At 43.9% G+C, this 11,219-nt stretch overlaps 1 non-coding gene across 1 annotated transcript; it reads right to left on the bottom strand.

The window, feature by feature from the left end:
* Positions 1-10,741: 10,741 nt before the first annotated feature.
* On the bottom strand, positions 10,742-10,814 carry TRNAK-UUU (transfer RNA lysine (anticodon UUU)). The gene has a single exon. It is a non-coding gene; the product is annotated as a tRNA-Lys (tRNA).
* Between the last annotated feature and the right edge of the window lie 405 nt (positions 10,815-11,219).

Below are 11,219 nucleotides of genomic sequence, written 5' to 3' on the forward strand. Positions count from 1 at the left end.
CTCGAAGCGAAAGTTTGCAGACTCCGCCCCGCGCCGCTGCCCTGCCTCCCTCCCGCTCCTCCCGCTCCCTCCCTACCGCACTTCCTCCCCCCGGCCCCCGCACCTCCCTCCTTCCCCCTCCTGCTCGCCCGCCTCCCGCTCTTTCCCTTCCCTCATCTCTTCTCACCCTCCTTTCTCCTCCCCTCTCCTCCGTTTCCCGACGCCCTGCTTTCTGCTCCCTCCTCCTGCCCCGCCCCGCCCCCGATGGCCCCGCCCCCGATGGCCCCGCCCCGCCGCAGCTGGCCCCGCCCCGCGCCGCGCCGCGCCGCGCGGGCGGCCCTAGGTGCGAATACACCTGCGCGCGGACCTCGGCCTCCGGCCTGATCTGCGGTGCGCGGAGCACCAAGAGCTCCGCGGGTTCCGCACTGAGGAGCCCTGCGCAGGGAGCGCGAAAGGAGCTACTTTCCTGATTCACCCGCGCCGTGAATGTGATTTCATTCATTCCGCAAACGTTGATTAGACCTGGCTGAGAGATTTCCTCAGACACTTGCGGCAGGAAGTGTCACTGGTTGTCTTCTCCTGAACCAAGTAAGGGAGGGAGCATTTGGTAGAGCCGGAACCAGAAGCGATCTCTTGCCGCCGAGTTGTTTTTTTTTTTTTTCTTCATATGTGTGTGTGTGTGTATACAATCCAAGAACATAGGTCATTTTAAGCAGACCCGATTTTAAGAACTCTCTCCTAAGACTCTGGCGTGGACTTCCTAATCTTTCTTCTTCTCCCCTTGGTTTTTCTTAAGCCTTGAGTTTCCACCTGGGACGTTAGAAGTCTCCAAACCCTAAGTTGTACGTAGTGTTTTTGAGTGCATTTTCATGTTCTTTTGGTTGAGTCGATTGGTTTTAGCAAATACCTAAAGAGATCTGTGACCCTGAAAAGGTTAAGAACCTTTGCCTGAGTGGTTTCTGGAAATCAAAACTGGTGAATATCCTCAGATCTGCCTTGTACGGTGTGATCCAGCCCAGGTGACCTGAAGATATAAACTCCATATACCCCATGCGCTTGCTCCTTGGAAGAAAAGCTATGACAAACCTAGACATCATATTAAAAAGCAGAGACATTGTTTTGCCAACAAAAGTCCCACAATCAAACCTATGATTTTTCCAGCAGTCCAATAGGGATATGAGAGTTGGACCTTAAAGAAGGCTGAGCACTGAAGAATTGATGCTTTCAAACTGCGGTGCTGGAGAAGACTCTTGAGAATCTCTTGGACAGCAAGGAGATCAAACAGTCTACCCTAAAGGAAATCAACTCTGAATATTCATGAAGAACTCATGCGGAAGCTGAAGCTCCAATACTTTTAGCCATCTGATGTGAAGAGCCAAGTCACTGGAAAAGACCCTGATGCTGGGAATGATTCAGGGCAGGAAGAGGAGGGGCAACAGAGGATGAGATGGTTGGATGGCGTCACCATCTTAGTGATGAGTTTGAGCAAACTCCAGGAGGTAGTAAGGACAGGGAAGCTGGGTGTGCTGCAGTCCATGGGGTTGCAAAGAGTCGGACGTGGCTTAGCAACTGAAAAACAGCAAGCCACGTTAATCAGAGCCCTACACAAGGAGCCTGGGGGATCCAGCTGGGAACCAGCAAGATACCTTCTTCGGAAGCCTGTAATCTCTTTTTGCCTCAACAAATAATAAACAAGTAAATAAATCATTACGAAGTAATGAACACTAAGTAGGTGAGAACATGACCAAGAAGATGAGTAAATGTTGCTGGACAGGAACAGGGGAAGCTACAGTTATTTAGCTGGGGCACCTGGGAAGGCTTCCCCCAGGGAGGTGACATGAGATGTGGAGGTGAGATGTCAGTGCACTGAAGAAAAGAAAGAAAGGTTTTCAAAGAAAACCTCTGTGGCCAGAGTTAAGTGAGAGGAGGTCAAAAGGTGAGCAAGAGGCAATGGGTCTTTCTTTCCTACCTTAAGGCAACTCGTTTACGAAAACTTCCAAGATAATTGCAGTTTCAAACCTAGAAATTCTCAACAAGCTCACTGCCTCCTTGTCTTGACGGCTTCCACCCCTGGTGTGGTGGCATCTGCCCAGAGTACTCTAGAAGAGGATTATTTAGGAAATAATTAAACCCCAGGCTATGGGATGAGTTTGCCTCCTGACAGAGGATCTGCAATTTACTGTAAATTTAGAAGAGCTGTTTTCTAAGCAAATTCTACCCCAAAGGTTCATTTTCTTCCTATCTTGGGCATTTTGGGCTTCAGTCTAAACTTTGTGCCTCCTGCTTGCTATCTGACTTCAGGGCTCACCCCTGCTCCATTCACCTTGCCCATTCTGCAAAGCTTCTGTTTTAAGGATATTATTGCCATTGGAGAGAGATAGGAATGCTAAAGGTGAGACCTAAAGAAATCTTGATGCTCTTGTCATGACAGTTAAGTAAAAGAGAAAAGCAGAAGAAAATTCCCTCACTATGTGGCCCAGACTAGAAAAGTTTGGTTTAAGAATAAGGGCATCCTTTGTCTTCCCACATGACCTTGCTGAGAGGGTCAGAGGATGCTCTCCTGGGCTTTTGCTCACTAATGTTCTTCCCTCCAGATTCCCACATCACACCCTAAATCACTCTTGGTGCTGGATACTTTACTTAAGTGGTCTTATCTGGCCCTTAAACAGCCTGCAAAAGAAGGAGTTCTTTGCCCACTGTACAGATGAGAGCCTGAATCTCAGAGGCTTTGAGACCAAAGCAAGCACAGACAGCTAATCAGAGGCAGAAATGAGCCTGGAATCAAGACACTGAGGTTCCAGTTGATTCCCACTGAAGCCTCACACCTGGTAGAACCACACAGAACACACACTGGGGAATAAAGAAAGTTTATTCAGAACACCCATGGGTCATAGTGGAATAGCATGCATTTTTGAGTCTTGACTTCCCTAGCCCATCTTTGCTCCCTTTTGACCTTCACAGCAGGTCTACTATTAAGAAGGCCAACCCCAGGGAGTACGCAGAGGCCCTGTAAATCAAGATGCTCTACTGGGGAGATGGTCCTGAAAGTGCCTTTGATTCTAAATCTGCTATCATAAGCAGAAGCCAGAAAGCATGGTACGTGACACATGATTCAGATCAGGTCGTCTGTGAGCTGATTCGTGTAATTCTGTGCACAAAGCCCTGGTATTAGGTCAACTCGATTTGTGAGTTTCACTTCTCAGATGACTCTATAACTGCACATTAACAGAAAGAACAGAGAATACAAAAGCCACCACAGAAGGGGAAGGGGGTGGCGTTACAAATCAGGGACATGATAATAAAGTAAAACACTGATAGTCCATAAACCAGAATACTGACTGTCTGGAAATTGAGAAAAGTCAAGCTACAAGTTTCACAATATAGAAGGAACAAAGAAGAAGCCAGCTTCAAAGCCAGCCTATGCAATTCCTCCATGGCAGCATGCATTTGACTAAAGCCCCGCTGTTCTTCAGTGTGTTCCTATTAGTGTCTTAAGCAATCAACATCCCCAGTAATCCCCTCTGAATTGTCTAGGAATTCACCTTGTCATGGGGAAACTGGTGGTCTGAGGCCTTATGTTTTCAGAAAACTTCTTTTCTTTTCAAAACTGGACAGTTTTATTCCAAATAAAAGAACCTTATCCAATGTATCTCTAAAGAATATTTTCAAAACGTTTTCAGTTAAAAAATAATACAAGTTCCCTGTAGGTTTGGAAAATATAGGAGAGTGTTATTTTAAAGCCTCATTCCTAATCTTACCATCAAGAAATAAACACTGTTGAAACTTCCCTGGTGATTCAGTGATTAAGGATACGCCTGCTAACGCGGGAGACATGGGTTCGATCCCTGGTCCAGGAAGATCCCACCTGCAGCAGGGCAACTAAGCCTGCATGCCACAACTACTGAAGTCTACATACCCTAGAGCTTGTGCTCTCCAATGAGAAAAGCCACTGCAATGAGAAATTCACAACTAGAGAATAGCCACTGCTCACTGCAACTAGAGAAAGCCCTTGAGCAACAACGACCCAGCACAGCCAAATGTAAAATGCATTAATTAATTAATTTTTTTAAAAAAAGAAATAACCACGGTTATAGTTGGTGTATTTTCTTTTAGATTTGTATTTTACAGGCATAGAGGACAAGAGCAAAATTTAGTTTTTAAAACAAAAACGGGAATCCTACCATATGTACTGTTTTATATTCTACTGATTGTTTTCTTGTTTGGAGCTTTTTTGGGGAGTGAGGGTAACAGTTACTGAACAAATATTAATTGAGCATCTGCTTTGTGCCAAGAACTGTGTTGGCCCTTGGGCATAGAACAGTGAGGCAGGGGGAAGGATATGAATGGTCCCTCTCAAGATGAGTATGCAGTGCTACAGGGAAGACAGTTTTTTTAAATAACATGCATTAGTACATAATTATCAAAAAGAAAGAGTGCTATGCAAACATGTCAGAAATCCTGACAGACATTTACTTTCTTCTCCAGGATCCATTCTATCTGCTGCCTGAAATCCCAGTTTCGGTTTGGAGACCCAACATACACATAACTCTTCGCTTCAGGAGTAGCACATGGCCTGACAGCGTCCTGGCAGATCAAAGTGTTGCTTCCCAGCAGAGACAGTGGTTGGTCCTGAAACAGGTATATGCTTGGAGTTAAGTAACCCAAGCCATCAAGACTGATTTCTGGGGTATTAATTGGAATCCTCTTGGAGAAGTATATCCACTCTTCCCACCAGGTTTGAAGTTAAAGGAGGAAGCTGGAGCCGTTGCAGCCATCTTAGCACCATGAAGAGTGCACATCTCTTTGAAGCCCTCATCAAAGAAATGGGGGCCAAGAGTCAAGAAGATAATCAGGTCCTCATGACACTTTTTGAGTCCTAGATCAAGCCTGCATTTTGCAGTTACCTGAACCAGTTTGGTTGTCACAGTTTGGCTGGGTAAGATGGTTCAGGGCATAAATGGGTCAGGTAAGGTTTCTCTGAGGAAGGGAGGCATAAGATGAGGCCTGAGGCCTGGAGCAGGAGCCAGCGTGAGGAAAGTGCTGAAGGGGAGAAACAGCGGGCACAGGGGCCTGGGGCCGATGGAGCTTCAGAGCACTGGACAGGAAGCTTGAGTACACGCAGGGCCTTGGAGGAGGGCTCAAAGATGCAACATATGAGATCCAGAAGTGAGAAGCCATTGACGGCTTGCAAGTAGAGAAGGGCCAAAACTGTGGTTTAAAGATGTTCACTAACACCCGATTTGCTGTGGTTTGGACAGCTGAATGCACGGCAGACAAGAGGATTCAGAGACTTAAGTGATTTTTGCAATGTTTCAAGTGAGAGATGATACACGCTTCAACCAGGAAGCTTGGTAATACATTTTTATGTAATATTATTTTGTGAGAATCTCTCAATATCAATTTCTAGTTAGACACACACATGCACAGGGAATTCTCTGCTGGTCCAGCGATTAGGACTCTGCCTTTCTGCTGCAGGGAGCGTGGGTTGGATCCCTGGTCTGGGAACTTAGATCCTACATGCCACAAGACAGGGCCAAAAAAAAAAAAAAAAAAATTAATGAAAAATACATAATACTTAATAGGCCATTCTTGAGCTATTCATGTTCTAGTCCTTTATAAGAAACCCATCATGAAATTCTAGAAATCTAAGTCCTTATAACTAAATACTGGGATTGTTTCCACTTCTTATGTTGTGAATATTACAATGGAAACCTTGTACATAAATTTTTTCTTCAAGTTTCTGGTTACATCAGGATAAATTCATAAAATTCAAACTACTGTTCGAAAGAATAAACCTTTTGAAGCCTCTGTCTATATATCCATCAAGAAAGAGTGTCCCAGTTTATACTGATCTACATTCCCACCAGTAAAAAACAACCCAGGTAACTCTTGAATTAAGAATAAATTTCAGAACTTTCCTGGTGGTCCAGTGGTTAAGAATCCACCTGTCAATGTGGCGAACACAGTCCTGGTTCAAGAAGATCCCATGTGCTGAAGGGCCACTAACCCGTTGCGCCACAACCATTGAAGCTCTCACTCTAGAGCCCCTGCTCTGCAATAAGAGAAGCCACTGCAATGAAAAGCTCTCGCACATCACAACTACAGAGTAGCCCCCATTCTCTGCAACTAGAGAAAGCCTACTTGCAGCAACCAAGATCCCAAGCAGTCTAAAATAAATAAATAGATAAATAAAATAAAAGTTCAGTTTAAACAAGGTTGGGGCTTCCCAGGTGATGCTAGTGGTAAAGAACTCACCTGCCAATGCAGGAGAGTTAAGAGACACAGTTTCAATCCCTGAGTCAGGAAGATCCCCTGAAGGGAATGGCAACCCACTCCAATATTCTTGCCTGGAGAATCCCATGGACGGAGGAGCTTGGCAGGCTACAGTCCATGGGATCACAAACAGTCAGACACTACTGAGCAAACAGCATTAACTTACCCAAGTCAGTGTCTGGACCTCTCTCATCTTCACGCTCACTTCCAAGTTTAGCTGAGATGTTGCGTGAGTTAAGACAGTGTTTCAAAGCCACTAGTGTGGTTTTGCACCAATTTTTGAAGGGCACTAACATCAGTCAAGGGCTTCCCTGGTAGCTCAGCTGGTAAAGAATCTGTCTGCAGTGCAGGAGACCTGGATTCGATCCCTTGGTTGGCAAGATCTCCTGGAGGAGGGCATGGCAACCCACTCCAGCATTCTTGCCTGGAGAATACCCACGACAGAGGAGCCTGGCAAGCTACAGTCCATGGGGTTGCAAAGAGTCAGACACGACTAAGCACAGCACAGCACAATGTCAGTCAAATAATTCCTGTTTCAGTTTTAAACAAGAATCTATTGATGTTTTTATAGCAGAGGCAAGGAGGGGGTGCAGTGGAAAAGTCTAGCAGCATGTGGCTGAAACAAAGCTGTCCTTGAAAGACATAAACTTAAAAAGGTATTTGGCTGCAAGGCATAAGGACATGCTGCCAGAAGGAGTTGTTCAAACTGGATGCCCAATCAAGTAGGACCGTAAGTGTCTTTTTTGAGATCTGAAGAGAAACTAGTAACTTGGCCAAGAAATTCAGTGTATGAATGTGATTTAATTTACTGACATGCATGTGAATTAACACACATGTGCATACACACACACATATTCCAATGAAAACAAAATTTTCACAAGCAGTTCCTTCAGGTAATGTCTTTTATTGTTTACTTAGAAAGCAGTACACAAACTTTCAAGTTGTTTTCATCTCTGTATAAGTGTGTTTCCAACATGTTTTTCATGCAGTAAGGATTTATGAAAGAGGGTGTAAACTCCAGAGCCAGCGCTGTGGTGAGGTTGGGACAGATCCTTGAGGAAGATGGGAAAGCCAGCAAGTCAGACGCTGTAGGTTCACTACAAGTTCTTGGTGGGGATACTTTGAGTAGGCTGCTCCCTCTTCAAGGAATGTCCTGGACTGCCAAGCCCTATTGGTCCCTCCATAAATTAATTACATCTATTTTCTCTAGAGACCACAAATGGGCTTTGAAAGCATAGCTACGTGCATATCACTAAGAGTGGGCTGCTCTAACATCCCATCTTGACATACTGAAGGATTCGTGCAGACATTGCAAATCCCTGAGAATGTGAAATCATTAAAGAATGAGGCAAATATCCCTGTGGTTACCTGCATGTCTGCCTTAGAGGTTTAATGGTGCTTAACCAAATGATATATTAATATGTATTGATTAATACGATTTAAATGTTTCTTTATCACACTGTAACTTCCCAGATTGTCTTTAGAAAAGAAAAAAGGTACAAAGTATGCATTTGTGTGTGTGTGTGTGTGTGTGTGTGATTAAGCAAAATGCTTCCTGATGGTATTGAATTCTTAAAAGTAATCTTTGGAGTCTGTGAATAATGACTTACTAATGTCATCAAAGAAGATTTGTCAGGAAATGAATAAGGTTATTCTTTTTTTCTGATCATAATGGTAATTTGGTTAAAGGCTAACTAAAGTAAAAATAAATGGAATGGGAGGAGTAGTTCCTGGGTTTCTCATCTTGTTAATCTGGTCAAATACAAGATACTTCAACTAAAGTGGGCTGATGGTTATCACTGCTTCACTGAAGGAGAAAAGAAAACAGAATGTGGATACAACTTGACATTGGCTAGCAGTTACGATTACCATTAAAAGTGCAGAATGTATCAGGGTAATGGATGCCAACTAAGCTCAAGAGCCTTTGAAACAGTTCCTTGAGAGCTGGCCTTTGATCCTCCAGTCATGTCCAGAGACTTGCCTTGGTTTCAAAGCGCTGGCATTATTCCTGACAACAGCACTGCACTTCTGTCTGAGTCATGCCACCATTTTCTCCTTACTTATTTCCACCCTGCTTTGGAATTCTGAATACTCAAACAATTGTCATGCTCCAGGAAGCTCTTGTGGCCACTCACGATATCCAGTGGTGATGCTGATGAGTTGCCTAAGGCATAGATATGATGTTTGGGGCCAGACTTATAACTGGGGAGGAGGGGCCTTCCCTGAAGCTTACTGCCACAGTGGTGTCATCACTGCCAAGTGAAAGTGTTAGTCACTCAGTCATGTCCGAATCTTTGCAACCCCATGGATTGTAGTTCACCAGGCTCCTCTGTCCATGGAATTCTCCAGGCAAGAATATTGGATTTGGTTGCCGTTCCCTTCAGAGGATCTTCCAGACCCAGGGATTGAAACCAGGTCTCCTGCATTGCAGGTGGATTCTTTACCATCTGACCTAACAGGGAAGCTCATCATCATCGCCAGTCTCCTGTGAAACATACTGGACTCCATGGTTGATATTTAAATTTCATATCAACCGGAGAATCCTTAGTCCTGATGTTCCTGATAAGCAACAACCTTTGGTTTTGTAGATTTAGTCCAACTCCCCAGGTAATCCTGTGGTCATGTGTAGGATGAGTATGCCTACAGAGTCATTAGATCCATGTGTATGTTGGGCAAGGGATTGAACCTCAAAGCCAATGATTTCAAAATCCAAGGCAGGGAGTGGGAAGAGTGATGAAGAGTCAGAATCACGTAGTCCTCAAGTGAGTAGGGACGAGGAAAGAGAGTGCAGGTCTGGTCTCTCTTCTGACCCACCAGGTGAATTTGGGCAAGATGCTAAACCTCATTGCAACTCTATTTCCTCATCTCCAAAATGGAGATAATCATTGTCGTGCCTCCTAAAGGGATTCATAGGGAATTAGGATTCCCTGGTGGCTCAGATGGTAAAGAATCCATCTGCAATGCAGGAGACCTGGGTTCAATCCCTGGGTTGGGAATATCCCCTGGAGCAAAGGGAATGCATACCCACTCCAGTATTCTTGCCTGGAGAATTCCATGAACAGAGGAGCCTGACAGGCTATGGTCCATTGAGTCACAAAAAATCGGACACGAATGAGTGATTTTCACTTTCACTAAAGACACTGGCTATAGACCATGGGGTGGCAAAGAGCTGGACACAACTGAGTGACTGAGCATAGGATTAAAAGTCCACACTCAATAATTACAGTTGCTGCTACTAGTAGTAGTAAATTTAATTAGTGTTAACTTTATCTTTTTAAAAATGTATTTATTTATTTTTCATTTCTGGCTGGGCTGAGTCTTTGTTGCTGCCTAGGTTTCTCATTGCAGTGTCTTCTCTTGTTCTGGAGCACAGGTTCTAGAATGCAGGCTGCAGTAGTTGTTGCTCATGGGCTTAATTGCCCCAGGGCATGTAGAATCCTCCTAGACCAGGGAATCAAACTCATGTCCCCTGCACTTGCAGGCAGACTCTCAACCACTGTGCGTGCATGCTCAGTCACTTTAGTTGTGTTCAACTCTTTGTGACCCCATGGACCATAGCCCACCAGGCTCCTCTGTCCATGAGCTTTTCCTGGCAAGAATACTGGAGCAGGTTGCCACGCCCTCCTCCAGGGGATCTTCCCAACCTAGGGAGCAAATCCAAGTCTCCTTCCCTGCATCTCCTGCATTGCAGGCGATTCTTTATTGCTGAGCAATGGGGAAGCCCCTCAACCAGTGTACCACCAGGGAAGTCCAGCATTAACTTTATTTAAAAGCTGTCTTATTTCCTCATTGATCAAAACACCTTTTCCCAAGTCTGATGTGCCTTCTTAAAAGCATGTTTCACAGGAAAAAAAAAATTTTTTTAAGCATATTTCAAAGCTATGGAGAGAGCTGAGTGGGGTGGCATGGTAGCTCCGTGTCTCCAGCCAGCTTGTCCCCAGCACTGCAAGCCACACTTGACTTTCACACAAAACTCAAGTAATAAGAAGGGTAACAATCTGTACACACAAGCAGGACTTGGGTGATCACATGGTCTCCAGAGTGCTCAGGATCAGTGATGTCAATGTGTAGGGGAGATGGTCACTTAAGGAAATGTCAGCTCACTGTCTTGTATTCAGGAACTTGTGACAGAATGCTTTCACTCCTTTGCTGAAAGAGATCAGGTTCTCTGCCTTCTAATTTCTGTCCTTATAATGTTATGCCATCAAAATACTTAATTACATGCTGGCTTTTTTTAATAATAATAATTAACATTTACTAACTGCTTACTGTGATTTCAGTGGAAGGCTTTAAATGTATTGCCTTATCTAATACAGTTTCCATTGATATGGGTTATATGTTTATAACTGTATTTTTATTGAAGTATAATTGATTTACAATGTTGTGTTAGTTTCTGGTGTACAGCAAAGTGATTCATTGTGTGTGTGTGTGTGTGTGTGTATATATATATATTTTCTTTTTCATTTTTGGCAGTGCCTCACAGCTTGTGTTCCCTGACCGGGGATTGAACCCAGGCTTTCAGCAGTAAAAGCACAGAGTCCTAACCACTGGACCACCAGGGAATTTACGTTTCTCATATTCTTTTCCATTATGGCTTGTTACAGGATATTGAACGTAGTTCTCTGTGCTATATAGTAGGACCTTGTTGTTTAACTATTTTATATATACTGGTGTGTATCTGTTCGTTACAAATTCCTAGTTTATCCCTCCACTGCTTTCTCATAGTGTGTTTTCTATGTTCGTGAGTCTATTTCCATTTTGCAAATAAGTTCATTTGTATCACATTTTAGATTCCACGTAAAAGTGATATCATGTGATATTTGTCTTTGTCTGACTTACTTCACTTAGTATGATAATCTCTAAGTCCATCCATGTTGCTGCAAATGGCATTATTTTGTTCTTTTTTATGGCTGTGTAGTATTCCATTGTTTATGTATACAACATCTTCTTTATCCATTCATCTGTTG

Source organism: Ovis aries, chromosome 2 (genome assembly GCF_016772045.2).
Source record: "Ovis aries strain OAR_USU_Benz2616 breed Rambouillet chromosome 2, ARS-UI_Ramb_v3.0, whole genome shotgun sequence".
Classification (NCBI taxonomy): Eukaryota; Metazoa; Chordata; class Mammalia; order Artiodactyla; family Bovidae; genus Ovis; species Ovis aries.